This window comes from Molothrus aeneus, chromosome 3 (assembly GCF_037042795.1).
Source record: "Molothrus aeneus isolate 106 chromosome 3, BPBGC_Maene_1.0, whole genome shotgun sequence".
Taxonomy (NCBI): domain Eukaryota; kingdom Metazoa; phylum Chordata; class Aves; order Passeriformes; family Icteridae; genus Molothrus; species Molothrus aeneus.
In genome coordinates, this window is record NC_089648.1 from 75,470,057 (window position 1) to 75,497,127 (window position 27,071).

The window sequence follows — 27,071 nt, forward strand, 5'->3', positions numbered from 1 at the left end:
AGCAAAATAATAACACGGAGAAAATACTAGTTTTCAGAAGACAGACTGTCATCTTTAGATAGATTTTTTGAAACACTTGTCTTTTACTTTCTATCATTATTTCTTTCTCTCTTCCTTCCTGTATGCTTTCTCTAATGAATTTGTGATTGCTATCATCATAGCATCAATTTCAATCTGAATTATTTTTTTCTGAAATGTTTTGCACACTATAAGTAAAAATAAGATCCATTTAGAATACTTGCTGATATTTCATGTTTCAATCTGAGTGATTAATTCTAATATGAACTTGGGTCTTGCAATAGGATCACATATGGAAGCAACTTCTTTCCTTTTTGGAGTGGTACCAAAGTCAGCATAGATTGTTGCCAGTTCATGGATCTGTACAATTTGATCCAGGTTGTGAAGCCACCAGAAAATTTTTCAGAGGAGTCATCTAGCTCTGAGTCAAGCACAGAAATTCAAAATGAATTATTCACTTCACCAAACAATATTAACACTTAGACAGATCTTCAGAAATGTCTGGGGCAGTCCATGTTGCAGGAGCTGCCACATCCCTCTGTCTCCCACTATAAGCAGCATCATAGGAATATCTGTCCTTGTGCATGATGCTTGCAGAGCTCCTGTTTGAAAGTCCAGCAAGTGGTGCTTGAGGTCATCTTCTGAACTGCATTAGAATCATACAGTTTGATAGATAAGGGGAAAACAGAATAGTCATTAAAAGAAAATAACCAGCAGGAAAGGGAGAGTCACTAGAGCTCTGACAGGGCCCAGGCAATGTTCTGCTTAAAATGCCTATCTAACAACCTTCTAAATGAATAGATGGGAGACACAACTATGTCCATCAAAGAAAGGACAGAGTAGCTCTCAAGACAGTAAAAACAGAGTTTGAAATATCTTCAGCCATGTTGCTAGGTAAGAAAGAACACATTTAGGAAAGTTATATAACTGCTCCTAGAGAGAAGATCACAGAAGTCTAAGCCAACTTAAATATGAATTCAGGAAGGAACTTTCACATAGCTCTGCCAATGAGTGTAACTGTCTCTATATTTCAACTTCTATGTTTTTATGTTTGTTTTTATGTTTGTTATGTTTTTATGTTTGTTAGTATTTTTTTCAGCTAGCTAATTCTTTTCTTTGCTCTTAGAACTCCATTTAGACTCTCCTGTAAAACTTGCTGAACAACTTGGATGAAAAAAAAATTTAAAATAGGACACTATCCTACACATCTTGGTAGAAGCTACTAAAGAATTAACAATTAGTTTTCCAAAATAAAGTTCCAGGAATATGTAAAGGAATAGATTTCTCCTTTGTTTAGTTCGCATCAGAGAATTTATCTTCATCTAAGTCAAGTTTCACATACCTCTCTTGAGGAGATGCCTCAAATCCTGTGCTGTTCATGGGAAGTTCATAGGATAGAATCATTGAGTATCCTGAATAGGAAGGGGCCCATAAGGATCACCAAAGTTCTTCTTCCACTTTGCTGTCTTCTATTTTCATGAAAAAAAGAATTAAAACCCCTTCTATTTTTAGGCTTTTGTTTTCTTTCTGGTGCAAAACAAAGCAATTTGAAAAATCACATACAATTTTCTCTGTGATACCTTCTTTCCTATCTGATTATTATGGTACTCCTAATAATGACCAAGTGAAAGTCATTACCTCACTGTCACATCAGCTGGAAGGTGACACCTTCAAGGCAGGACAGATCCATCTGACATGGTACCAGGAGTTGCAACTCCCTTGCTATTTCTGTTCAGCAACTGACAGAGCCAGAGGACACAGCTGTAGCAAGGGAAATTTGGGTTGGATGTTAGGAAAAAGTTTTTTACAGAAAGAGTGGTAAAGTACTGGAATTGTCTGCCCAGGGAGGTGGTGGAGTCACCAACCCTGGATGTGTTTAAAAAAAGATTGGATGTGGCACTCGGTGCTATGTTTACTTGAGATGTAAGGGGATGGGTTGGACTTGATGATCTTAAAGTCTCTTCCAACCTAGTGGTTCTGGGTGATTCTGTGATTCATGTCTCTGCACAATTCTTCTGAATAGTGCATCTATTCCTAATAGAATATCCTCTAACAACAGATGAAAATTTGTGAGTTTTATATTGTAAGAGGAAACAGTGTTTGGACAACACTCAAAAGGTGTGTGATCTGGACCCACACTTTGCAGTCTGAATTAAAACTCCCCTACCTTCCTTCTTTTAGGAATTGCTATGGCCACAGACAAGCTCTCTATCAGTTTCCTAAAAAATATTTTCAATGATGGGATGTTGTGCTGTGTCTGCCATAGACCCACAAAATTTTCAGACAGAAAATTTTTTATGGCGTGGTGTTGGACAGCAAATATCTCAGGTACCAGTGCTCTACTAGTAAATTAAATAATGGCAGGTAACATTCCCATGCAGTAACATTCAGTCATCCAAACTAGTAAATTGATAGAACAATCATTATTTTGATCCAGATCAATTAGAAACAAATCAAAAGGCTCCTGAGCATTGGTAAGGATGTAGTATAGGTAAACATATTTATATAGTAAACATATCCCAGAAATGCATGGAGCTATTTCCAGGATTTCCAAGGCAGCCCAGAAATCTTTGTATCATACTTTCAAGCCTCCTTGAAAATCTTAGAGAGTTTATTTGTTGTGGGGGTAGTGTTTTGTTTTCTTTTTTTGTTTGTTTGGTTGGTTTTTGATGTTGTTGTTTGGTTGTTGCTGTTGTTGCTGTTGTTTCAGTTGGTTGGTTGGTTTTTGTTGAAAGAATCATTTGGTGCAATAACATGCCTCCAGGAACTATGAAATAGACATAGATTTATAAACTCTATAAATTTCAACCTCATCTTCTTGGCTTCCTGGTCTTCTCTGATGTTCACCTAGATATTGCCATGCCTAAATTTTGTACTTGAAATTTCTCTCCATAACAAGTCTTTCCCTTTGCATCTGAACTTACATTACAATGATCACACTCATTATCTGTAATATCAGCAGAATGGAATAAGAAAATATGCTTACAGTTAACAATTAAAAGGGAAGGCTTCAAATCTCATTCCGTTTTGATGTCTTAGGGCAATACCTGCATTCCAATAGCATGTGCTAAAAGCCAAGCCTAAATTGTTTCAGTGTATGGTTAGTGAATCTGAATTTTTCTGCTTAGAAGAAGGAAATCATATGGATTCAATCATAATCTGAAGTCAGGGTATTCATATCTGGGTTTGTATCAAAAACCTTTTCCTTATTTTTCATTGTATTTTTCACTACATTGTTGCCATATAAAAGATCTAAACAAACAATAAGGAAACCAAGCAATAGTTGTAACTATGTACATATTACTCTAATATGAACAAAGTGATGACAGCTGAAATAATGCTTTCCCATGGCTTTGTTTTTCATTTTTAGTAACATGGCACTTGTGCTTTTCATAGAAATATGGCACAGACAGCTATTGTCAGGGGGCCCTCCTTTCTAACCAGTGTTTTAAAGTGTACATATTAGGGGTTTTTCTGTTTTAATGAAATGTTTTCCCAAATACTACCTTATATGCTATGTTTTAGTTATGCTTTTGTAAAACATTTAGTTGCAAATTACTATAGAGAAAGTGAAGCATACCCATAATGCTACAAACCTCAGCACAAATACACCACTTAGTCTTTGAAGACTTGAGATTCAAAATGTAGTGGTTTTGAAATACTGATATTTCAGAGATAAGTGCTTAAGGCCTATAGACACACTAACTATGTGGTGTTTTCATACCTGCAATGTTCTCACATGTCAGAGAAGTCTTATCAAATAAGAGATACTCGAGTGAAGCATGAATTGAGATATCTGAGCAGTACAAGCTTTATCCCCGTGCTTCCTGGGTGAAATACTAACACTTCTGAACTCAGCTTTTAATCAAGAATTTTGTCCTTGTTTTCAACAGAGTTTGTGCTTGACTCACCCATTTTTACTCCCTGTGGAAAAAAAAAAAAGTGGAATAAAATGTTGATGAGGGAGAGGAAATTAGCTTGCTTAGCAAGGCGTGAGGTATTCTCTCCCCACACAGGAGGTTATTGCAGGGTAGTGAACTGAGTCTGTTGGGGAAGGTTCCAGTGTAGTTCTGTAAGAGCTCCCCTAAGGATGGTAATGTAACCCTGCACTGAATTGCACCACGTTTCAGATGAGCTGTGCTGAAGCTCCCAATGGGAAGGACCTCAATTACAAGGTCACGCTGCAAAGCTGAGCCACCAAAAATGACACCAAACTCTGTGGCTCCCTGCCAGTCTTTAGAAATCAAAAAGGAAGCAAATTTGTCTGATGTTCCAAAGATCATGATCCTGACCAATATTGGAATAAGTTTATAACACATGTAATGAATGCATGAATTTATAACACTGTTTTAATTCAACTGGCATATTCCACTTGAGTACCAGAGTTTTAAAATTTACCATGATGAAAACAAAGACAATTCAAAAAAACAGATATATAAATTTAGCCCTAGTAAATAAACAAATTACTGGGCTTTCAGTTACTAATCAGTTTAACTGCACTTCTCTAATTCATTTGGCTGGATCAACTCTAGGGAATTGCCAAACAAAGACACAGAGAGGAAAATGTTATTTCACAGAGTGCCTTGTGATGTACCTAATAAATCCAGTCCTGCAGCTTGACTGCTCGCTGATGACAACAGGCCAGGCCTTCGATGTCATGACCCCTGATGGGCTAAGGGGCATGACTCTCAAAGGGTTAATCTTTTCCACCTGTTGCTGACCACAGAGCAAGCTCTCTTGGCAGGTCTCCTACCAGGAGAATGTGGCCCCTGACCTTTGTGGGAGTGGGATGCTGCAGTAGAGGCTCTCCCTAACAAGCACTGCAATCTGGCACACTCACCCCAGCTCTCCAGTGGCTGACTCCAGTGGTAAAACAAGCTGTGAACCAGCAGTCTGTGAATTGAAAGGCAAGGGTAAAGATCGGGCACAACCCCCAAAATATCTCAGTCAGCTCACTGTGAGGGTTACCATGAGCTGCATATGCTGTGTTGCTGGTTTGGGCTCTTCCTTATGAAAATATTAGAACAACTCAATCTGAAACAGCAAATATAATAGCTAGAAAAGTCAAGAATATTGAAATTGCGATGGAATTTCAGTTAAAAGGAAGCTTTGGACATCAAAGCTGTTGCTCTCCAGAATCAGTACAACTGTTATGATCTATTAGATGCAAGCACACCAAAAGCAAAGGCATGAGACCATAGGGAATGTATTCTGAAGATTCAAGACACATTTATGAAACCCAAATTCTTTTTCTTCCCTTGTGATTAATTTGAATCTGAATCCTGCCCACCTGGGAAGGGAGTTCCTCAAACACCATAAATGTTTTACTTATAGAATAACTGATCCAAGAGCATTTCTGACATCTGCTAAGTTTTTCTGCTTTTGCCCTTTGCTGCTTTTCTACTCAACCGCTTCACTTATTTGAGCTTTTTCTTCCTGTGAAGACATTTTTGTCAAGTGTTCTTGTTGGCCACAAGAATGATCCACAGAAAGACCTCTGTAAAAGTCCTTTCATCAAACTGCCTACCTAGAGAAAGATTGTACCTGTATTTATAACACAAGCCTAGGACTTAAGACTTCCAGGCACTGCAGCTTGCAAGTGACCTTGACCAAAACACTCCAGCTACAGCCTTAAAAGCACTTTAGTGTTCTAAAGCCTCCTCTATGTTGCCATGTGGTAGAAATCTCAGCTCTGAGGCAGAACTATATGTATATGAACTGTGATACTGATGTCAACACAGTTGGCTCTCTCTACAGATCTTTGAACATTTATTGCAGTAGTGATGTTGTTTGGGTTTTGCCATTTTTCTTTTTTAAGTTCTCTGTATTCTTCACACAACTCTGCCACCTATTATATTAGTAGCTAGTTTCCCAGTACTTTTCCATGGCCTTTCCCGAAGCAGAAAGACAAAATAAATCCCAGAGATCCTAGCCCTGGGAGGTACAAGGCCCCTATCCTATTTTGGTTTTTCCTGGGAAGCAAGGCTGAGAACACTTCAACATATCTTTCATGGACAAAGTACAACTAGTGCTGAATGGGAGGCTCCAGAGAAAGAACTTGACCTGGGAGAGAACTCCATCACCACTCGTCCTCCTAACTGGTGCTTTTGATCAATTATGCTAATTTCCTGAAACCTATAAAAATGTACCCACCCCTGAGGGGGGTGGGTTTTTGTGGACACATTTCCATTACTGCCCCTAAAAGCCTTCAAATAAAGATCCTTTTTTATATTACCTCCTTACTAAAATTATCTTGAGTTTCACTTCCAGGTTGAGAAAAAGGCAACAGTAGGGGTCTGAATGTCCATCTGCTGGTGAGCCACCATACTGATGAGCCATGTACTGCAACCCAGACCTCACTTTCTCTGCAGCCTAAATGTAAGACACTTCACTGAATGTTGTAGCTCAGTCTATATTACCTTTCTGACTGATGCCAAAAAAAGCAAGAGAAAAATTCCTAACCCACATACTTATTCATCTGCCCTGTCCTTCCCTCCCTCAGTACTTGTATATGTGCATAAATGCTAAATCCACAAATTGCTTATGGAAATCCCATCACCAAAGGAACTTAGAAAAGAATATGTGGGTACAAGACAATGGAGCTTTGTCATTTACTGTCCACCAGCTGCCCTTATGCCATGCTCTGCTTCCTTGCACGCACAGGACTGATTCTGATTCTGACAGCCTGGCTGCTCATGGAAGCAGCACAGGTGTCTCCCAGTGGAGTTCTACCTGGGAATGTGATGGAAACAAGATCAGGATCAGATATAGAAAAATATGGACACTAACATTCAAGTGAGGAAATTAACTATTCAATTAATGCGTTAATATGACAAAATCCATATTTCAAAGTGTGCTTTAGTCATAACAACATTATTTGTTTCTTGTTCTTCATCCAGGCTTTCAAAGAGAGAATTAGATTTATTTCATTATGTATCTTGTGGAGTTTTACTGTAAGACACTGATTCAAATTCCAAAACTGACTAATCAGTAGTGATACTTTAGGAAAAGAGTTTCCTGGAGAATATTAATTGCCATTTAGTTTAGCAAAGCAAATAACTACCTATGAAAAAATTCCCTACACATTCCTTTAGAAGCCTTCAAATATTTCCTACTTCAGAGAGCATTTTCATCTGTTGAGGGCCCCATAAAACTTGCTCGTGTACATATTTCTGTAGAAATCAAGTGACCATTCTTTCCATATGTCTGGTGTTCCAAGGAACAGAGAAAGCTTTATTTCTGGTTAGCTCTGTCAGGTTGGGCTTTTCTTCTTTAGGTTGGTGATCAATTGTGCCAATGTCTCTGTAAGTAGAGGTGGTTTAAATAAGAGATTGGTCAGCTATAAATTATCTGGAGCTCTACAGGACTTCCTGAAAGGCACATGAAGAAATAATTGGGCTTCATGTTGTCCTGTGTGATTTCTGGGCATTCATCACTAATGGACCATGCAAAAGGGTTAAGGCTGTGATTTGCTGAAACCTACCTCAGAATGAACATTGGCGAGCTAGAGAGAGGGAAGGGCAGAATAATGTAGAGAGGATCTGTTTCAGTTCTGTTAAAGCCTGATTATTCTGCAGGGTACTCATTCTGCAGAGAGAAGAGGAGAGCAGAATACCAAAGTGCACTGGTGGGTAAAAGGAAAAGAAAGTTAGGATTTTTAGTGATGAATGTTGTGGCTTTTGCTGTGATGATTACAGTCTAACAGAAAACACTAAAGTAATGAAGAGGCAGAGAAATGTACTTCCAAAGAGGACAAACTATGTCTTACATTTAAATGTACAAGCATTTTCAACCCTTGACATTCAGAGTTACATATTTAGTTATGATTGAAAATCCACACTGGAGCTTTCTCACTCGTGTTAGAACCATTTTAACCAAAAGCTAACTGCACTGATGAATCCAGTTGCAGAGATATACAAGATAAAACTAATGCATGTTGGGAAGGAAAGTATCAGGTGTAGTCACCAGCTCTAAACTAAAAGCAGTGTAGTCCTTTGGCTGCAACAGTTCCTAGCCTCATTTGTCTTTGAAAATAAACAAAGATATACTGCTTCCACATGTGGGATGTTTCACTGCAGGAGGGATGGCTCTATGCTTTGTCACCTATACATTATAATTTGGGAGTTGGCTGTGTGGAGACTTTTCTGATAATCTCTCTCAACCCATAGCCTGTTTATATCCACTGAAGGTTCTGAAGTAGCTGCTCACAAAGATTTGAACACAATGGGGAGTAGAGTAATTCTAAAACAAGTTTCTGTGACAGAGTTTAAACCCCAGCATAGCATATGGTGACCAAGGACTTCCAACATGCTATACACAGATGTTTCCAGCTCTGACAAAGAAAGGACATTTGCTTTATGAAAAACAAGGTTTTTCTGCATCATTTGCAAAATGTAAATGTCAAAAATGTCTCTGAAATAGAAATTCTATGTGACATTAAAAAAAAGAATGTTTCTATGTATTTCTTTTCAAAGACTTGTAAAATTTTACATTTGAAGGAGAAAAATAAACTGTTATGCCTTAGGGAAGGAAATATTTATTTCAAACAATATTTAGAATACTTCTTTGTAGTCAATACTCTCTCACATACACACTAAATCCATCTGCCCCAGCTCAAGTTTTTTGGAAATGCATGTTAGCCTAGGATGGGCAAATGTGAAATCAGGACACTCATGGTACCAAATACAAGACATGGATCAATTGCTAGCTTCACACTCAGGTTTGCAGATAATTAGCAGTTTGGTATGAAATGATGAAACTTCCCTCTGGAGGTTTCTAGGCTATATAGATTTACAGCATATGGATTTCTCTTCAGTCCAATGACTCTGAAATGCTCTGTGTGCAGAAAGTATGCCTGTGATGAAAAGGGAAAGTGTTAAGTAAAAGGATCTTGTTTTCATGGTAAAATTCTGGTATACAGGCAAAAACTTTTCCTAAAATTACATACACTTCTCAAATTGCATTATAATACTACAAAAAACAAACACCAAAACAAACAAAACAGCCATTTTGATAGTTTCCTTCTTAAAGTCTCAAACAACTAATTGTAATTGAGGCTAATTTGATCTCATGTCAGCCTTCTGACATATTCTAATTCCACTAATTTCATATATCACAGAGAATAAACAGAATTTACTGTAAATCTCCTCTGCAATTGTGTATATTTTTTTTACTTATCTGGCAATAAGACTTTTGGAAGACATTTTATGTACTATTGCTTCTGATAGGAAGCATTTTATTGTTACTAGTATCTTCATTTTTACAGTACCATTTAGGTAATGTAATGTGAGGTACATTAAAGTAGGTTATGGGAGAAGAACTAGCTTTGAACTGTGCTTTAATTACAGTGTTCTTATGACCTTGCTTTTCTGAGACCAGCCAGAGCTAATTTTTTCCTTGCCAGCTCAGCTCAAAGCCTACTGATTTTAGGTGTGCCTTGAGGTGTGAGGCAGCTTGTGGGCTACTGGGTTTGTCCTCACTTTTCTGCTGCCTGCAGCCAACATTCATACATGGTGACAAGGACACAAGGTAAATATTTCATTTTTTTAATCTTGTGTTCTGTTTCCTTGCCTTATAGCAAGGGTGAGAATATCGTGGCAGCAACTGCTTGTGTTATTCTTCTGCTCTGAACTGTCAGTTAATCTCATAAATCTCAGTCTACCTAGACACTCTCACCTTCTCTTCTCAGTCCCACTGATCTTTGTCATCATATTGTGTACTTCTAAGAGATACACACATCCAAAGCTGACGTACAAGGGATGCTTCAAAGCACCATGAACACTAGAAAACTGTAACACATTTTGTGGGGAAAATGCACAAGGGGGGCTGTGTCCTATGCCCAGGAGTCTGACGGTACACCTGAGGAAATGTCTTACTTCAAAATCAGAGGTAAACTGGTTGAGTTTTGCTTTGCCTAGTATAATGAGTACCTTATCTTGATTGATGTCTCAACATCTATTCCAACACCAAGAAATTACAAAAATAAAACAAGTTTATTAATAATAATTATAAAGATTAAAATATTAAATATTAAGACAAAGATGAACACTGATGTAAAATGGACTGATAGGGCAGGAAGAATTGAGCAACTGGGTAGTCTCATCCAAGGCACATGCCTGGGAGCACACAAACACTGCACCATGGTACTCATGGGATAGGACATGTTTTCTATCAAGTAAAGCTCATTTTCTGAGCATTTTTTACTCTGATTTTCAGTGTCCATATAACCAGAGATATGCCTTCAACACTGATCTTCTTGGTATAACTAATAAATCACTGTCTCTGACAGAATGAAAGATTTATAGAGATCATCCACATAATATCTGAGGACTTTCTGTCCACGAAAGATGAGACCACAGACCATCATTTCTTTTTCCCTTCTCTTGAGTTATTCACCTGTTTCTGCACATCAACCGACTGAAAATACTACAAATGTAGCCAGGATGAGAATTGAATTCTGTTGATGTTTTTGTGAGCTAGAAAAAGAAATGCTTCTCATTTGAGCTAAAAGGTAACAAAACAGTATTGGGATGTTAGCCTGGGTGCAGAAGAGAAAGCAAATTTCGACAATATACTCAGTAAGAACAAAACAAGTAAACAAATAACCTCAAGCAAATATAACTCAAAAGCCTTATGAAGTAATAAATCAATTTGAGGGATTTTGATATAATTATGGTAAGAGTATTTCTTTCTAGTAATTCAGAATACTTTCCAGCTACAGAATGACCAACATTGCAAGACCTACATGAAAATAAATACATATCTGAGATTTTTTTGCAACAAAGCTTTAGATAGTTCAAAGAAATTAAGACAGACTTTGTAAATGCAATGTACATTTATGCTTCTTAGGTATGAAATGCCACAGCTACCTGTGGCAGTTCAAATCTTTCTGAGTTAAAAAAAAAATTCTGCTGACTTCTATCAGTCTCTCAGATTATGATAGATTTTACAAGTGTTATCAACTAAATCTGATTAAACATTCTGCTATCCATATTTATTAAAGTTGCAGGCTGATCCTATCACCCTGTTTCTGTGAGCAATCATAATTCCTCCAAGAACTTCTACTGATATCTTGTAAATAGGATTTAAACCCCAGGGCTTGGTAAGAAGACTGATAATATGGTTGCCTATAAAAGAAGAATTAAAAATATTATGAACAGTAGACCTCCATGTCTTTCTGCTTTCCTTGCAATGGGAAATGAAGATGCAAGTATGTTCTTTTCTTAAGGGGTTATTGTTGCCTCACAATGTGCAGAACATGGACATTTAGAAACTGCTTGGAACATCAATGAGAGAGAATAGACAACAGAACCAAACCAGCTCATGCACATAGTTCTGTCTAGCATCCACCAAATGTTTTTCCATGTGCTTCTGTGGTACAATTTCACAGGTGATTATCCATCTTCACATTACATTCCTAAAGTGGATACAGACCAGGATCACATCACAGATCATGGAAAATGAAGGCTTAAAGGAGAAGATATCTTCAATAAAATCAATTCTTTCCAGATCTTCCTGATCATATATGGTTCCAATGAAAACAAAAGCAGATTAATTATATTTGAAATATGACAAAAGAATTTTCAAAACCTCTAAATTGGAAATAAAAGAATCAAATTTTGTTTCTCTAAATACATTCCATATCTATTATATACCTAATGGCCTAGGTACTTATTACAAACCTATAGATGAGTTTTTAAAAATGTGTGGAACAGTTTATTCCAGTTCCAGTTCTGTACCATGTGGGACTTACATCTAAGAGCCTGTGCCTTCAAAGCTATTTGCTATGCATTGGAAACAAAAGGAGTTTAGCATGTCAGTCTTGCTTAAATTTAGAAGTTAAGTATCTCAAATCATCCCCCTGAATCCAATTTTCAATCTCTCTGTTCTTTTGTTCCTTTTCAAAAATAAAGCTAATACTGTCCCTATCTTCTATCCACATACAATTCTTCAAAGGAATTGGGATTTTTTTTTTTGCATCTCCCAGCTCACCTGGGACATCTAGATATGATCAAAACATTCATATCATGGGGTAAGCTTTTAACAGCTTCCTTACATACCCATAAAATCATTCTCTTTTTTTTTTTTTTTTGTAAGCACTCTTTTCAGTACCAAAATGTATAAACAGGTAAGAGAGATGATTCAGTTAAGCAGGTTTATAATACTCTGTGGTATAGGGCATTGAAAAAGGAAGGGGAAGGGGAAGGAAAGGAATCCCCAAGCCTATCACCCCTTTTTTAATGCTGATTTCCTGTGTAACAGAAGGACAAGGAGAGTAACCACTTTGTATGTATTACCATCTACAAAATGCTTTGGAAAAACATTTCTGTCATCTGTAAACAAGGTGAATGAGCAACATTAGCAAAGTAATTGAGACAAAAGAAGACTGTACAACAGCTTTCTAATTAATGAAACATGAAACTCCAGAGCATTAGCAGCTGATCCAATTACAAAATATTAGCTGCTGTGGAAGGGACTCATGAACAGCAAGCTCGCAGCACAAACTCCTTGCAGATGTTAGATAAGTTGACACCTGCAAATCATTTGGAAGCAAGTATTTATTTAAATATCTTATTGTGCTACCAGTTTCTCTGTTTTCTTTCATGCTAAAGCTTTGCTCCCCTGGGAATTAGAAAGAATTAGAAGAAAGTCAGTGTAACTTTTTTTTTGCTATGTACAGTTCTAATTAGCATAATTTTCATTTTATGTTCTTGTCTCAGCAGACAGGTCAATAAACAAATCCAAAAATATTAGCAGTGGATTTATTCCCCAGTCTGATTCTCATTTCTTCAGCAAAAGAACTTTCTCTAGTGTCTCTCACATTTCAATTTTATATTACAACATGGGGTGTAAAATACTGATAAGCCCCTAAAAAATTCATGATTTGTCTACATTCATGCCAACCTCCTGTCCATATATTCATCTTCTTGTTGATGTATTTTCAGAACTCCTCAGAGGCAGGAATAGTGAACAGAGACAGAGAGGACAAGGTGTCTTCATAAAAATGTTGTTACAGGAGCCCTGGGAGTTTCATAATTCCTAGGTAGGAATTGGCATACCAGGGCAATGCTACAAGCAGGATTCCTCTCTGACGGGTTCATAGCCTGATCTGGCACTACTCTGACACTATTCCTGCAAAAAGTCCTGGGTTTCTTGCAGACACTTCCAGCTCTGTGCTGTGCTTGATTGTGTGTTGTGGTCATGCTCAAGCATGTTCTTTGGTACAAGGACTTAAACCTAGTTTTCCCATTTTCGACTTTATTTCTTACTGACAGATAAAATCAAGTCTGTTCTTCACCCAGAGGGTGGGGGGCACTGGAACAGGCTCCCCAGGGAAGTGGTCACAGCACCAAACCTGACAGAATTTAAACCTGTCTGTGTTCAAGCACATGGTTTGACTCTTGTGGTGCCCTGGGCAGAGCCAGGAGTTAGACTTGATGATCCTTGTGGGTCTCTTCCAACTCAGAACATTCTGTGTTTCTGTAACTCTGTATAAGAACCAAGCAGAGTCTTCTTTTTCTGGCAATAATGTTAATTTTACCTGTCCATTAGCAGGAAGTCTGTTTGAAGAAACATAAGCCTGACCCCATTTGCTGCCATCAGCCTACCTCCTTTTCACCATGCCAGCTGGATTACTCCAAAGTGGCATTATACACACAAAAATCAGCCTGGCAGTTACTCTGTGTAACCAACCAGCAGAGGACTAAAGCTCCAAAGCAGACTCTAGAGCTCACTGCAGTCAGCTGCTGAGACACTCATACAAAATATTATTAATCCAAGTGCCCTATGATCAGTGACAGTGGCTGCTCTATATGGATTTATTTATTCTGTATGGATAAATAAGCAGAAATAAATGAAAAAAACCCCACAACCTTCCAGTTTAAAAATTCCCACTGTACTCTCTTCTCCAATGCCTAATGCCAATATTTTTAGTAGTCGTGACTGTGTTTGATCCAGGCTATAATCTCACTTTTACAGAATATAAAAAGTTCTAAGTTTGTTCCGAGACAAACATCTGCCCAAATAAAAAAGGCTTATCTTTCTATATGTGTTGAGTTTATCTGATATACCATCTTTTCCTAGTTAAGATTTGAACATTTTGAAATGTATGTTGCCATGACTGCAGCAAACATTCTAATTTTAGATTCTGTTAATCTCTCATCTTAAAATATAGCAAGGCAACTAATAACAGCACACATATCCTTCTCTTCTGATGATTCAGCTATATTATTAAAGAATTAGAGTCCACTCAGATGCACAAAAGTGTTTTTAGACACATCTTCGTGAAATTTTATGCCAAGGAAAACCCTTTAACATGAAACTAATTTTCTGCACTGTTTACTAACAAGACACTGACTTAAAGCTAATTTTAGGGGTAAAATTAATAGACGCTATTAACATTCCATTTGTAAGTATCTCATTATGCAATGATAGACGTTCTAATCTGTTACATAGGCAATAAAATGGGATTTAACTAAATACAGTAAAAAAATACATTCAATGAAGAACCAAGATTTTGATATTCCTGTCCATATTAAACATGCATACATGAATGTACATAAATATCTGCCACAGAAATTATTGCAAACAACCATCACAATTCACTTCATCAAAATAAAGACAGATGTTCAGAAAGAGAGAGCTTTGCTGTTCTTTGAAGCTACTCTGCTCTAATACTTAGTAATCTCAAAGCACAGTGATTCACAAAACATAGCAAAATTTACACGGAATTAATGTGGAAGCAGGTCATTATGTATTTGGAATGCAGACATTGAGTGTGATATAGTACTCACAAGCATATTTCCATTTGAGTTCCAGCATGGCATGCTTAGGGTTTTACCATTTTCATAGGTTTTGGATAGAAGTCCAAATGTTTATCCCATGACAATGTCAGAAAACACCAAAATAACCACATAATTTAACTACTGAATGCAACTGGGATTTTCCATAGTCCTCTGTTGAAAATCTTCTGATTTGTATAAATTTACACATATAAACAAATTTCTGCTTTCAGATTAACCTGTAGTAACATTTTAGTCAGAATAAGTTGAGTACATTTGATGTGAACGCCGTGGTTGTTGTCTTGTACATTACTTTAATTGGCTTCATGGAGCAGTTTCAGAGCCCCTGAACTGGGATAATTTCAGCTGGAATTAACCCAGGAGATGCACTATAGAAGTGCAGTTTCACCTAATAATGAAAATAAGATTCACAGGACCATATTTTGGGACCTTGGCCTCAGCTATATTACCATGAAAGCTTTCTCCTATGGGTCCAAAACATTTGATAGGATGTATCATGTAAGGACTATGTGCATGCACATTTTCACAGAGCAAAGCTCACATCAAAAACACACACAAACATATTTTAAGTCTCAGTATTGACAGGAAAATAAACTATACTGAAATGTGAAATTTGTCTAGGACATCCTAATCCCTCTGCTTTGGAGATTATGATATAACCTTGAATTATGTGTTAACATTCTTTCTCTGTGGAACCTCTACCTCATTACACATGACAGATGCTGATTGCTTGTAGAAGATATCTACACACTACTTTATTTTATTCCCTCCTTTCAGTGTATGTATGCACATTTATTTTCTGTACATTATTCAAATCCTGCTCTGAAGACAGATGTATTATCTATTAGACTTTCTTACAGCACTCATCTTCATAGGTTATATACACCCTAGTAAATAAAAGAAGCCAGGGTCTGTTTTCTGACGCTGAGAGCAAGTAGAATGGGACAACTGCATCCAGAAAACTGGATGAACTTTCCTTCTGGCAGAGCAGAATCACCTCATCCTTAAAGTTTCTTGGAAACAGACACAATCACATGCAACATTTGCTGTCCTGCAAGGGTGTCTTGGGCATTTGTGACAAGAGCTCTAATAATGTAATTAACCATAACATGCTCAATTGTTAAATTGAGCATGTTAACAATTAAATGAGAGTGTGGCTGGTGTGCAAACATGAAAGTCTGTGTCTTGATCTTCCTCCATTTACTTGCATAAAATACAGTCTGTGTCTTGTGTTTCTAGTTCTGAGTGAGCTGAAGTAGGGCTCATGCCAATTTTACTGAGGTGATCATTAGACATGAACATCCACATTTTCTAGTAATGTTTAGTTAGTTTCCAGTCTGATGTATCCAATGTCAGAATTTTCAGAGATTTTTCTAAAATACTTAAGAAATGGCTATATGGTGTCAGACCAAAAATCCCTTTGGTGTTCAAAATAATATTCAAAATATAAGAGTTTAGTTTCAGCTCAGATTCAATTTGTGATGCTGCAGTATTTTTCCTTAGTTTTTTTCTTCCCATTTCCTCTCATTTCTTTTGACTATCACAGAGAATCAGATTGTTCCTGAGTGTACACTTTTTAGTGTATTTAGAGACATCTTCCATAGTTCTTTTCTAAGTAGTGATGATTAATTTAGAATTTTTTATTTTATGTGCATAATTAGAATACCTGTTTTCTTTTTCTTTTTCCTGTTTGCATCATTTCCCATTGATATTTCCCCTGTGGTTTTGTTACCTTGTCATTCTGTGTTGCCTCTGCAACTTGGTGCCAGTTTAGGCTGTGCTGTATTATTTTGCATCAACATTCATTTCATATGTTCAGAATACAATGGCTCGAGCAGCAGCTGGGAGTACTCAGCAGTTCTGCAAACAAGGCATAAAAGTCTAAAAATGTACATTCTAAAAAAGGAGGGCTGTGTAATTAATGAACAAAAAGGAAAAGTTCAGCTTGGGTAACTTGCTAGCCAAACTCTGTGGCAGGGATAAAAATTGGTAGGAATACTTCAAGTAAAGATCTATTGAAAATTATTATTTCATTCAGATATCTTCTGTTCCAACAACTTAGGGCAGAGGTCTGAGAAACCCCTACCCATATTCCTGTCATCTGTAGAAGCCGCATGGTCTAGTTTTGAATGGGAGAGTTCATTTTCTTCATAGGAGGTTGCATGGGGCAATATTTTGGATTTGTGATAAAACCAGTCTTGAAAACAGAAGGGTGTTTATGTTATTGCTAAGGAGGGCTTACACAGCATCAAGGCCTTTTCTGTTCTTCAACCCATCCCACCAGAAAGGAGGCTGGGGGTGCACAAGGAAATGGGAGACAGACACATCCAGGACAGTGACCCCAGCGACCTTGGGGACACCCATACTATGTGATGTCATGCTCAGCATATAAAGTTGGGAAAAGAAGAAGGAAGAGAGGACATTCTCAGTGATGGTGTTTGTCTTCCCAAGTCACTGCAGGCATGATGCTGCCCTGCTTTCCTGGGCATGGCTGAACACCTTCCTGCTCATGTAAAATCATGAATCAATTCCTTTTTTTGCTTTGATGGCATGCAAAAATTTTGCTTTAACATTCAACTGTTGTAATCTCAAGCCATGAGTTTTCACATTTTTACCCTTCAGATTGTCTCCCTCATCTCACCGCAGGGTAGTGAGTGAGTGGCTGCATGGGGCTGAGCTGCTGGCCAGGGTAAAATCATGATGCTGCAGGATACTGATTTGTTCTAAAATGGTGCAATCCTATTAGCACAGGAGCAAAATGTTTCAAATTCCTTTAAAATCTAATTCCAATAATCTGGCCCTCAATTCCATGTGAAGTTCTGGGATATCTGATTTAATATTTATCACAATTGCATTCTTGCACAACTCATGAAATACGCACCAACTAGCACACTAACAACACAACACTCCTTATCTCAGAGGAGAAAGGCTAATCAGTAAATAAAAACAAATAAGAAGCAAGTTATTATTTGCAATCTACACTAATCTCTAGATTAATTATTTCTAAAAAGTTATGGAAGCTGACATATAACCAAAAAGTTATGGAAGCTGACATTACTGACAACATATCTCTCTGCACTCATGTATAATGATAAAAGGTAGCATCTTCTGTGTCACCTTGGACACTGCTCAAAAAAAACCCAACATGCACAAAAAAAAATATTGAAAATGTGTGTTTCTCCTTTGTTCCTTAAAATACTGCAGCTGGTTAGGTCCACTGCTTATGCCAACTCCACTTCATTTTTCCCTTTCCACATCTGTGCCACATGGATCAGTGCATCAGTTTTCCTCTCTTTTTCCATAAACATTTAAGACACAAATTTCTCCAGGAGTATTTTGGTGTGCAATACTGCGTGGAATCTGCAAAAGCTGCCATAGTTGTGAAGGTATGAGTCCTTCCTCTAATTCAGCAAAATCTTTGAAACCATTGGAGACACAGAACAAGAGACCACCTCAACAAATTTTCCAAGAGCTCAAGAAAGCAATGTTAATGGCAAAAGGTACAGAGTTATAAACACCTATCTATTTCTCTAAGCTCAAGAGAAGGAAATAAAATATAAAACATTAGAGCTTTACAAAGGTTCTCATTCAAAATTCTTGATGGGATACTGGCAAGGAGGGAAATTAGTTTAATAAAAATGTCGTATATTATTGGAGGCTTAAGTGGTAACATTTTTTCTTCTTTAACTGAAGAGATTAAATACTTGAAGAATTCAGAAATAATGCCAAATCTCTAAAGTTTATATCTAAAGTTTCTTTCCTGAGCATTTCCAAAGTATACAAGGAATAAGCACCACTATTCTCAGTTAAATAAATGTCAGTCTGGGCTTCCATGTGGATAAAGCACTAGGAGCTATATCAAGCAGAGCAGACAGGCTTTCTCCAGAAAATATCACACAGGGAAAGGAGGAGCAGACTTCCTCTGAAGTGCAATACTTAAGAGAAATATCTCTTTATGATTCTTAAGACATAGCCTTTTTGTTGGGACTGTCCCATGGATACAGTGGGATATGAAACTTACAGATAATTGAGCTGTGGATATATCCACCTCTTTTAATTTTAGTTCTAAGTTGTTGTATTCTGTTGGTTTGTTCCATTCCCCCTCTATGTTGAATTGGTTCTGCCCTGGTTCTCCTCCCCTCCCAGTTTCTGTCAGTCTTCCTAGCTCCTCCCCAGTTGCCCTGACAACAAATGTATCCTCTCCTGAATCCCTCCCCGGTTTCCTTAGAAACCAATGTATCTCCTTCTGACACTTTCCCTGACTCCTCCCCGGTCTCCCTGGAGACCAATGTATCTTCTTCCAAACCCCACCCCAGTTGCCTGCCAGTCACTGTATACCCCCACCTTTTTCTCTAGAACATTCTAGCTAGGGCATTGAGTGATTGGTTCAGGGGCCGGGGCCCCTCCCTTGGTTTGTTACTATTGGTGTTTCTTTTATGTCAATCCCTTGTACCCCACTCCCCCCTGGATTCCCATTTGCTCCTGAACAGTTTCCACCCCTACCTCCCACACCCTTTATAACCTGATGTAACCCCTGCCATTTTCCTCTTTGGTTCCTGGCTTTCCCTGGGTTTTTGATAAAGCTAGACTAGCCACCCCTGAAGAGAGCTCTCTTTTTCCTGCGGGCTGAAGCGTTAACGCGGCCACGTCCTCACTCAAGGCAGCAGTGCTACTCTAACGTAGGGTGCTGACCTTAGGTGCTGTGCCTGACTTTAAGGTTGGGATTGTGTCCCCCTGGCTGCAAGCGGTGCTGGCCTGCTTACCAGGATGTCTCTCGCCAGAGTGCTTCACTAAGTCATATTAAATCTATTTAATGTGTTGCTCCTTTAAGGTCAGCATCATAGTCCTCCAGGAGCTGCAAAGATCCAGTGGGATGATTGGCTTAAATAAGTTTATGGCTGCTCAACTGGCTTTGAAAACCTTCATAATCATGACACCTAAGAAGATACTTCTTCAGGAAAAATAGTTGAATTATCTATGCTTAACTACCATTCTGGATTTGTCTTTAACTATTGTAATGTTTGAATGATCCCTTGAAAAATTGGCCTAAGTCAGCACTCAGTGTGTATGAGTTACTGTAGGTGAGGGATCACTCACAACAGGCAATCTGGATATGAACACGTGCTTTCAGAGGCCCAGATTGCTCAGTTATATGGAAGCTAGCAGGCTGGAGCTGTTGACCCCGGGTCCAGAGAACGGCTCCAGTAATTATAATCGATTTGCATGAATGTAGTCTGACTGTCTCTGGAGTCATGCAGCACCATGCAGAGTGTGGAAAACCAGATGTTTTCCAGTCCTACAGAATGTCATTTGAAGTCAAGGTTGAGAGGGACAAGGAAGCAAGGAAATAAGGGAAATAGAGAATGGTGGAGTCATGATCTAGTTCAGGGAATGGTTTATGGTCAAACAGCCTGGGGAATGTTTGTGCTTAAACCCCACTACCAGACTTTCCCCCGCTTGCATACCTCACTGTTTTTACATATGATTTCCTGCAACATGAGTGTGCTCCAGGCAGGGGCACATAGCCAAAATGCTCACTGGGCTCAGCTCCTGTGTCTCTTGTGGCTGTGGGGGCCTTTGCAGGGACTCAGCAAGGCAGTGAGGTACACTGCAACAACACTTGGGGGTGCATGGGAGTGCTTTCAAAATCTAAAGTCAACACAGTATATCTGCGTGTCTGCCTCCTTTAAGAGCCTGAGGCTGCAGTCATGGTGAGAAAAAGCTGAGTTTCTGAGGCAACAGGATCATCAATGCTCCCAGTGCTGGAGCTGGGTATGGAGGTGTGGGTGTGCAGACTGGACTCATCTCGGTGTACAGAGTCAAATCACATACTCAGAGCTTTTCACCTACTACCTTCAGGGTACCTAGCACCATGAAGCTCTGATTTTGGCCTCAAGAGTGCAGTTAGCAATGGCAATGGATGATGAATTTAGTCTCACACTTGCTCTCACATGTAGTACTGTCTGGGTTTCCTTGAACCCTTCCCAAGCTTGTGTTACTTTGACCAGCTTTGAAAGGGGATTTTCCAGGCAAGGGGAGACAGTTTCTGCAGTAAAAACTCCTTGTCGAGGAAGATGTGGATCTTTCCAGGAGGAAGGCCATTAGATATCTGATTATCAGATATAAAGGAGCCAGAGTAGAGCAGTGTGTCATGCTTCATCTCTAGACAACTCTGCACTTCTCAAGGTTTCTGACGTTGAGTATCAGAGAACGTTATACCATAATGTAAAGAGGGTGCAGGCTCCCATGAACTTTTGCTGCCACAGTTTTTTAATGTCTGATACATTCTGCAGCCAAGCAAAGGGATAGAGTCAACACTGAAATGAGAACTATAGACAAACTCTGAGACTGTTTTTGTACTATATTTTCTTTCCTGTTACACAGAATAACAGTTACAAACCAGCAAGACAAAGAGTTGATGTGATTACCATTGTAACAATACACTTCAGGGTGTCTGTGTTTCCTTCATCTAGTCTCTCTTGGATTGTCTTGACTGGAAAGTGCCTCTATTTCTTATAAATCATCAGTTGCTGCTGTCTTTTTCAGTATGGCTATTTATGGATAACTCCTTCCAGACAATCATCCAGTTTATGGGGACTGATTTTGACATAAAAATGCTGTACAGTTTTTCTAAACATACTTTTTTGTACTGGGCTTTGTAACTTAATACTTAATAAAAAATTCTGAGCATGAAATCTTGCTTTTCTGTATCATATCCTGTAACATATTTCAGTCTAAGTTTAATTAATAATTACTCTTTAGAAAATGAAAGTGTAGTAACTAAGGAATTTCATTCAGCTGTTGTATTTTGGACAAATAATTTATGTACCTCTGAGTGTAATTTCAAAAGATTCTTGTTTTTGAGTCAAAGACAGCTTAAAAAACTTTGCTGCACTTCATGGCTCCTGATCTGTGGTGACCCAACCCTTTGTGAAACAATGGTGTAAAATAGATCACAGGTCAATCTGTGAAAAAAGGGGGAGTAGAAATATTTAACTGGGTCATTTCACCTGTTCACTTGCTGCATAACTTTATACATAGGAGTAGTAAATGTTGGTTCAGCTGGTGCAGGAGTACGGCATGATGTTTAGGAACTTACCAATCCAGGTTTCTTCCAAAATACGTGTCTTTTAAAGTCTACAAAAGACTGTAGACTCCTTCTCTCAATTCCCACATTTTTCAGATGACCATGACTGATACTATTGGAGGATTCAGACCACAATTAAAACTTGAGTACTTTATAAGGGAAAGTTTACAGGTGGTTTGGGAAGCCTAGGAAGAAAGGGATACTATCAAAATCACCTGGCTGAAGCACTAGTAACATACCTGAATTTAAGGCCCCTAGTGAACACTTTAAAATAGATACATATATTCCTTGTGCTGTCAATCCAGAAAGCCAAACAAAAGCTACTATCCATGTTTAAAGAGACAAGAGCTCATTGTGAGGGCTGCAGAAACTCATGTCTCTTTCCACTAGTTGGTCAAAGACATAATATTTTCCCTAAGTTACTGTTTAAGCACCTTAAATTCTCATACAAATGACAGACTACGTGTGTCCACTATAATCTTACTTCATTGTCTAAACTGGGTGCTGACAGTAAGACTATGTCCTGTGAATGCTGCTGAGGACATTACCTGGGAATAATACAGCAGCATCCTGAAATCACTTAGGCTTCTCATTTTTTGTCAGATAAGTAACACCACTACTTCAGGAGTCTTTCACTTCATTTTGCTGCAGCTTTCTGTGCCATTTTTCCCCAAAGGAATGGTGTAAAAGGATTTAGTGTGGCAGAGTGCCTGGCCCCAGAGAGCAATACTGTGTATAGCTGATGTGACAGCCATGCTGTGTAAAATAAAGGAATAATCATTTTTCCTCTGGTCATCTGAAACATTCACTGAAAATATAGATAAAAGCCTACAGAACTGAACCCTAATGAGTTCATGCAATGGAACTAAAAAGAATATTATCACAGCATATTTTTAAGCAGTCTAAATATTTTTTTTTCTCAAGTGGAACATGCTGTTGAACCTATGTGCAAATCATCCCCCATCATCTCTGTACACAGTCCATCACAGAAATCTATGAAATGCAATAGAGCTCTTTTTGGGCAATTTCACTGTCAGGGAAGAATGCAGGAAGGGTGGAACACCAGCTCTCTGATGGAGTAATTTTAGATTTTATTGTAATGCCTGACAGTGAATATTCCACATGCAGAGATTTCTAAAGCAAACTGTGAAAGGCCACAGCCTGCCCTGTAACCCTAAAAGGATGTTGAGCTTGGCAGTCTTCCAGGGCAGCAGGATGTGTGGCCTGGATTAGAACAGGAATATTCCTAACATTCATTGCTTTTTAATGATGTCATGCTTGCTAGCTATGGCAAGTCCTTTCCTCTGTAAAAGCTTTTCTAATACTACTGAAACTTCCTGATGAGAAAACATTTCAAAATAAGGCTATAAGCTTCACATCCATGCAATGATAAAAGTACAGAGCTGCTAAAATACTTAGTTTATGGAAAAAGTAACTCAGCCTTGATGATTGTATTGTTTTTATGTAGTGTGTCAAATACTGTAAAATGCAGTCAACAATACACATTAAGTGGTTACTGTAATGTTTTTGATTTTATGAATAGAAAACTTAACATTTGTTTTGCTTTACTTTATATTGTATCTAAGTACACAAACCAATGTTGAAAAAAGTGAAAGTTTTATTTAATATTGCAATCAATTTTTTTTCAGGGAATATGTAACCATTAGATTACAAAATAAATTATGAATATTCACATTTTGTGAATGAAAAACATGATCACTTCTAACAGGATATATGAATTCTGGGAATCAACACAATTATTTATTGTATTATAAATTATAATTGAGTTGATTAATTATAGATTGCTTTTAGCCAATTAGAACTACCAGCTACACAGGAGAACAAAACAGAGATGGAAACATGTCCCTGTCTGCTGCCTCTCTAAAATCTGGTCAAGCTCAGTTCCAGTTGATTGTAATCAGGTAGCTCTTGGTAAGATGGGAGACTTTTAATAAGTCAATACATTAACTCTGCCTTTATTTCTCTGTAAACTTTCAACAATATAAATCTGATATGCATTTTTAAGTCTAATGTGACAGAAAGACACACTTTCTTCGCACCAAATTCTCTCTTAAGAAGTTTGACAACATCAAAAGATTTTTAAAAGTATAAAAATGCCATAAAAATGCCATAGGTAGCAAATATCTATTTTGTGTGAAAAATAGAAAGAGATTAAGGAAATATTCCTTGCTCAGAGCACAGAAATGAGTGAAGACAATCAACAAAGAGCAGGATAACCACCTGCATCTGTGCATGCCAGGAATATTGGCCCTGCTGAGAATGACACTTGCAAGTGGCACACTGGATATAGCCAGCAATGTGCTCTACCATAAGGAAACTGCTTATTTGGTGACATCAGGAGGTGTGCAGTGGCTGGGTAATAAAGAGAAGGTGGTAGCCCCACTAGCCAGTGCTGCTGAGGCTGCTCTTGGAACGTGTGTTATGGGGCACCTAGTTAAAAAAGGGTGTTCAGAAATTACGCGGTCCAGCAGACAAATGACAACAACTATGATTGAGGACCTGTGAGCAAAATTTGAAGATGTTTGGCTCCTTAAGTCTGTCAAAAATGGAAACTGAGGCAACCTAATCCAAGCCAACAATCTGGAACTGCAAATGTGATGGAGCTGAACTTTTCTTGGTGGCAGGGGTTGATAAGGCACAAGATGTACATGCTGCAGTTTGGGAGGGTCAGGCTGTGCATCAGGAAAAACTTCTTCACTTGGAGAGTTAGGCAGTGAGGGAACAGATTACCCAGAGAGTAGCTTCTCTGTCTTTAGAGTTTTCCAAGATTCAGCTGGACAATTCCAGGGCTAACCTGACCCAGCGTGGTGACTAATTCTGCTGTGAGAGAGAGGGAGGGAGGCTGGAGCAAACCTTCAGCGGCTGTTACCCAGCTGGCTGGCTACCCTGGGATTTGCATCCAGGGGCAGATCTGCAGTCCTTAACAGCATCGCCTTGGGCAATACCCAGGAACAGATGCTTGGGAGGACAACACACAAACCCTGATACAGATAATTATAGAACAATTTGCTTAAGGGTAAAAGTTTATTGTAAGAATAATGAATTTCTAAGAATTTATTGTAAATGCAGTTTGTAAGAGGAATGTTAAGACTTTGAAAATGCTTCTAGAAGCTTCCTTTCGTTTTAAACACACAAGCATTCCAGACCAAGAGTTTCCAGGAAAAAAGGTCTTTAAACCTGAAATCCTGGTCTTAAACTCCCCAGCAGGAGTAAAAGTTCTGATTCAGCTGATTCATGTTAAAGCAAAGGCAAAGGCTTCCATTACAATCCAGCCCTTAAGGAGCAGTTAGTAGCAATTAGAAAATTATTGCCACATCACAATCTTAGGAGTTTGCCCTGAGGGAAAAGCTTTTGACAGAAGACCACCGTTCCTCTGATCTTGCTGCCAAAAGGGGTAAGCTCTGCTTTCTTATTCACACGGGAGAAAATTGGTCTGGCCTATGGTTGACAACCTTTTTTACTTGGAGTGTAACACTTGCCTATCTGTCTATTCAGGTATTTAAAAATTCGTTCATGTAATGCCACTCTGGAAGACTACGATTTCAGGAAAGTTATTGGAACAACTTGAACTTTCCTCCATTTGTACTTCTCATTGCTTAAGGAGATTTAGGAAATGGCTTCATAAATATCTCAGCCAAATTCTATCACTAGTTCTAGACATACAGTTCTAAAAACTCCACATGCAAGTAGACTTGGAAACTACGAGGGGTAACATAGACATTACTAATTGTTGCTCAGAGAAACCCAGATATAAACCAAATCTCTCACATTTCAATATCCCATAGTCAAAAATCTCTTAGTCTGTCTGGTTCATGACAATCTAGTAGTTCTCATTTTAAAACCTTTCTAAATGATGAACACCATTCTGGTTTGGTTTGGGGAGGTGGGGGGGCTAGTTCTTTTATTTTATTAGCTTTTATGTTGATTTAGTTGCAACTAAAGTGTATTAAAGGTTAAACATTAACCATTTTAATGGTTAGCTGCTTCTGGAACAGAGAACAAAAATATCTGCACAGTCCAAGGTGCCTTCATCCCCCTTACTTGTATATCTGGAAGTATATCTGCACTTAAAATACTATTTCAAAACCAGATATGACTGAAATATTATCATTTTGTTCCACACAGCATTTTATCCTATTCACAGGTTGCTCAAGGTCTCACAGCTCAGATTTATAGAGGAACTTCTGACAAGTGCAGTGACACTAATTTTGCAAGCAGTGAAGCTGTGTCAGGAGTTTCTTTCCAAAATAACATCTTGACATATTTTCAGCTGAAGGAAATAGCTGAATTTCTCTTGAGCTGAACAGTCATTTAGGAGAAACTTTCAATGACCAGTGCTGTCAGTACATTGATGAAATTAACTTCCATATGCACACTCCAGGTAACCCCTGCTTTGTGAGTCATTTAACTCCACATTGCTGAAGTGGAATGACATCTTTGGCCAAAGCCAAGTATTCTTCTACAGTATTCCCAGTAAAACTTGAAGTAAGTACATCACAACTAAATGCTTAATAGGACAGAAGACATTATGAAAGCAAAGTTTGTGCTTTAGTGCACGATTTGTCTGCTTTTGGCAACTCTTTTTGTATTTTGAATGGAGGAAGAAGGGCAGAACAATTGAGAAATGAAAAATATATTTTATGGTAATGCAGACAAAAAGCTCAATGAAGGTCTTCTGTACTTTAAGTCACGAATACATTTTAAAATTTCAATTACAAAATTGTGTTGGTAAAAGGAAGCTGGCACACATAACTACCAGAATTGGTGTTTCTGTATGTTCTTTTGCTTTCTGGCTGTTTGCAGGGTCAGTGGGATGTATTGTCATGCACTTGTACCTAGCATTCATTCAAAGGAGAAAAATAAATGCTGCAAGTGGAAGTGGAGTGTTATTCTCTGCAATCCCAAGGACAAATGTTCACTAAGGTATTCTTCTCTTTATTGTTCTCATTGCAAACTCACTAACAATTTAGCACAGGTGATTGATTGTTTCCAGAAATAGGAGAGCTTAAGATTGGAGCAGAAAAAGTGGAAGATATAATTTTTAAAGGCTATTGGACCTGCAGGGTTGGGTCAGTGTCTGTCTGTGTTATGTCTGGCACTAATACATGATATTAATAATTCACCTTCATATCACCAAATTCACA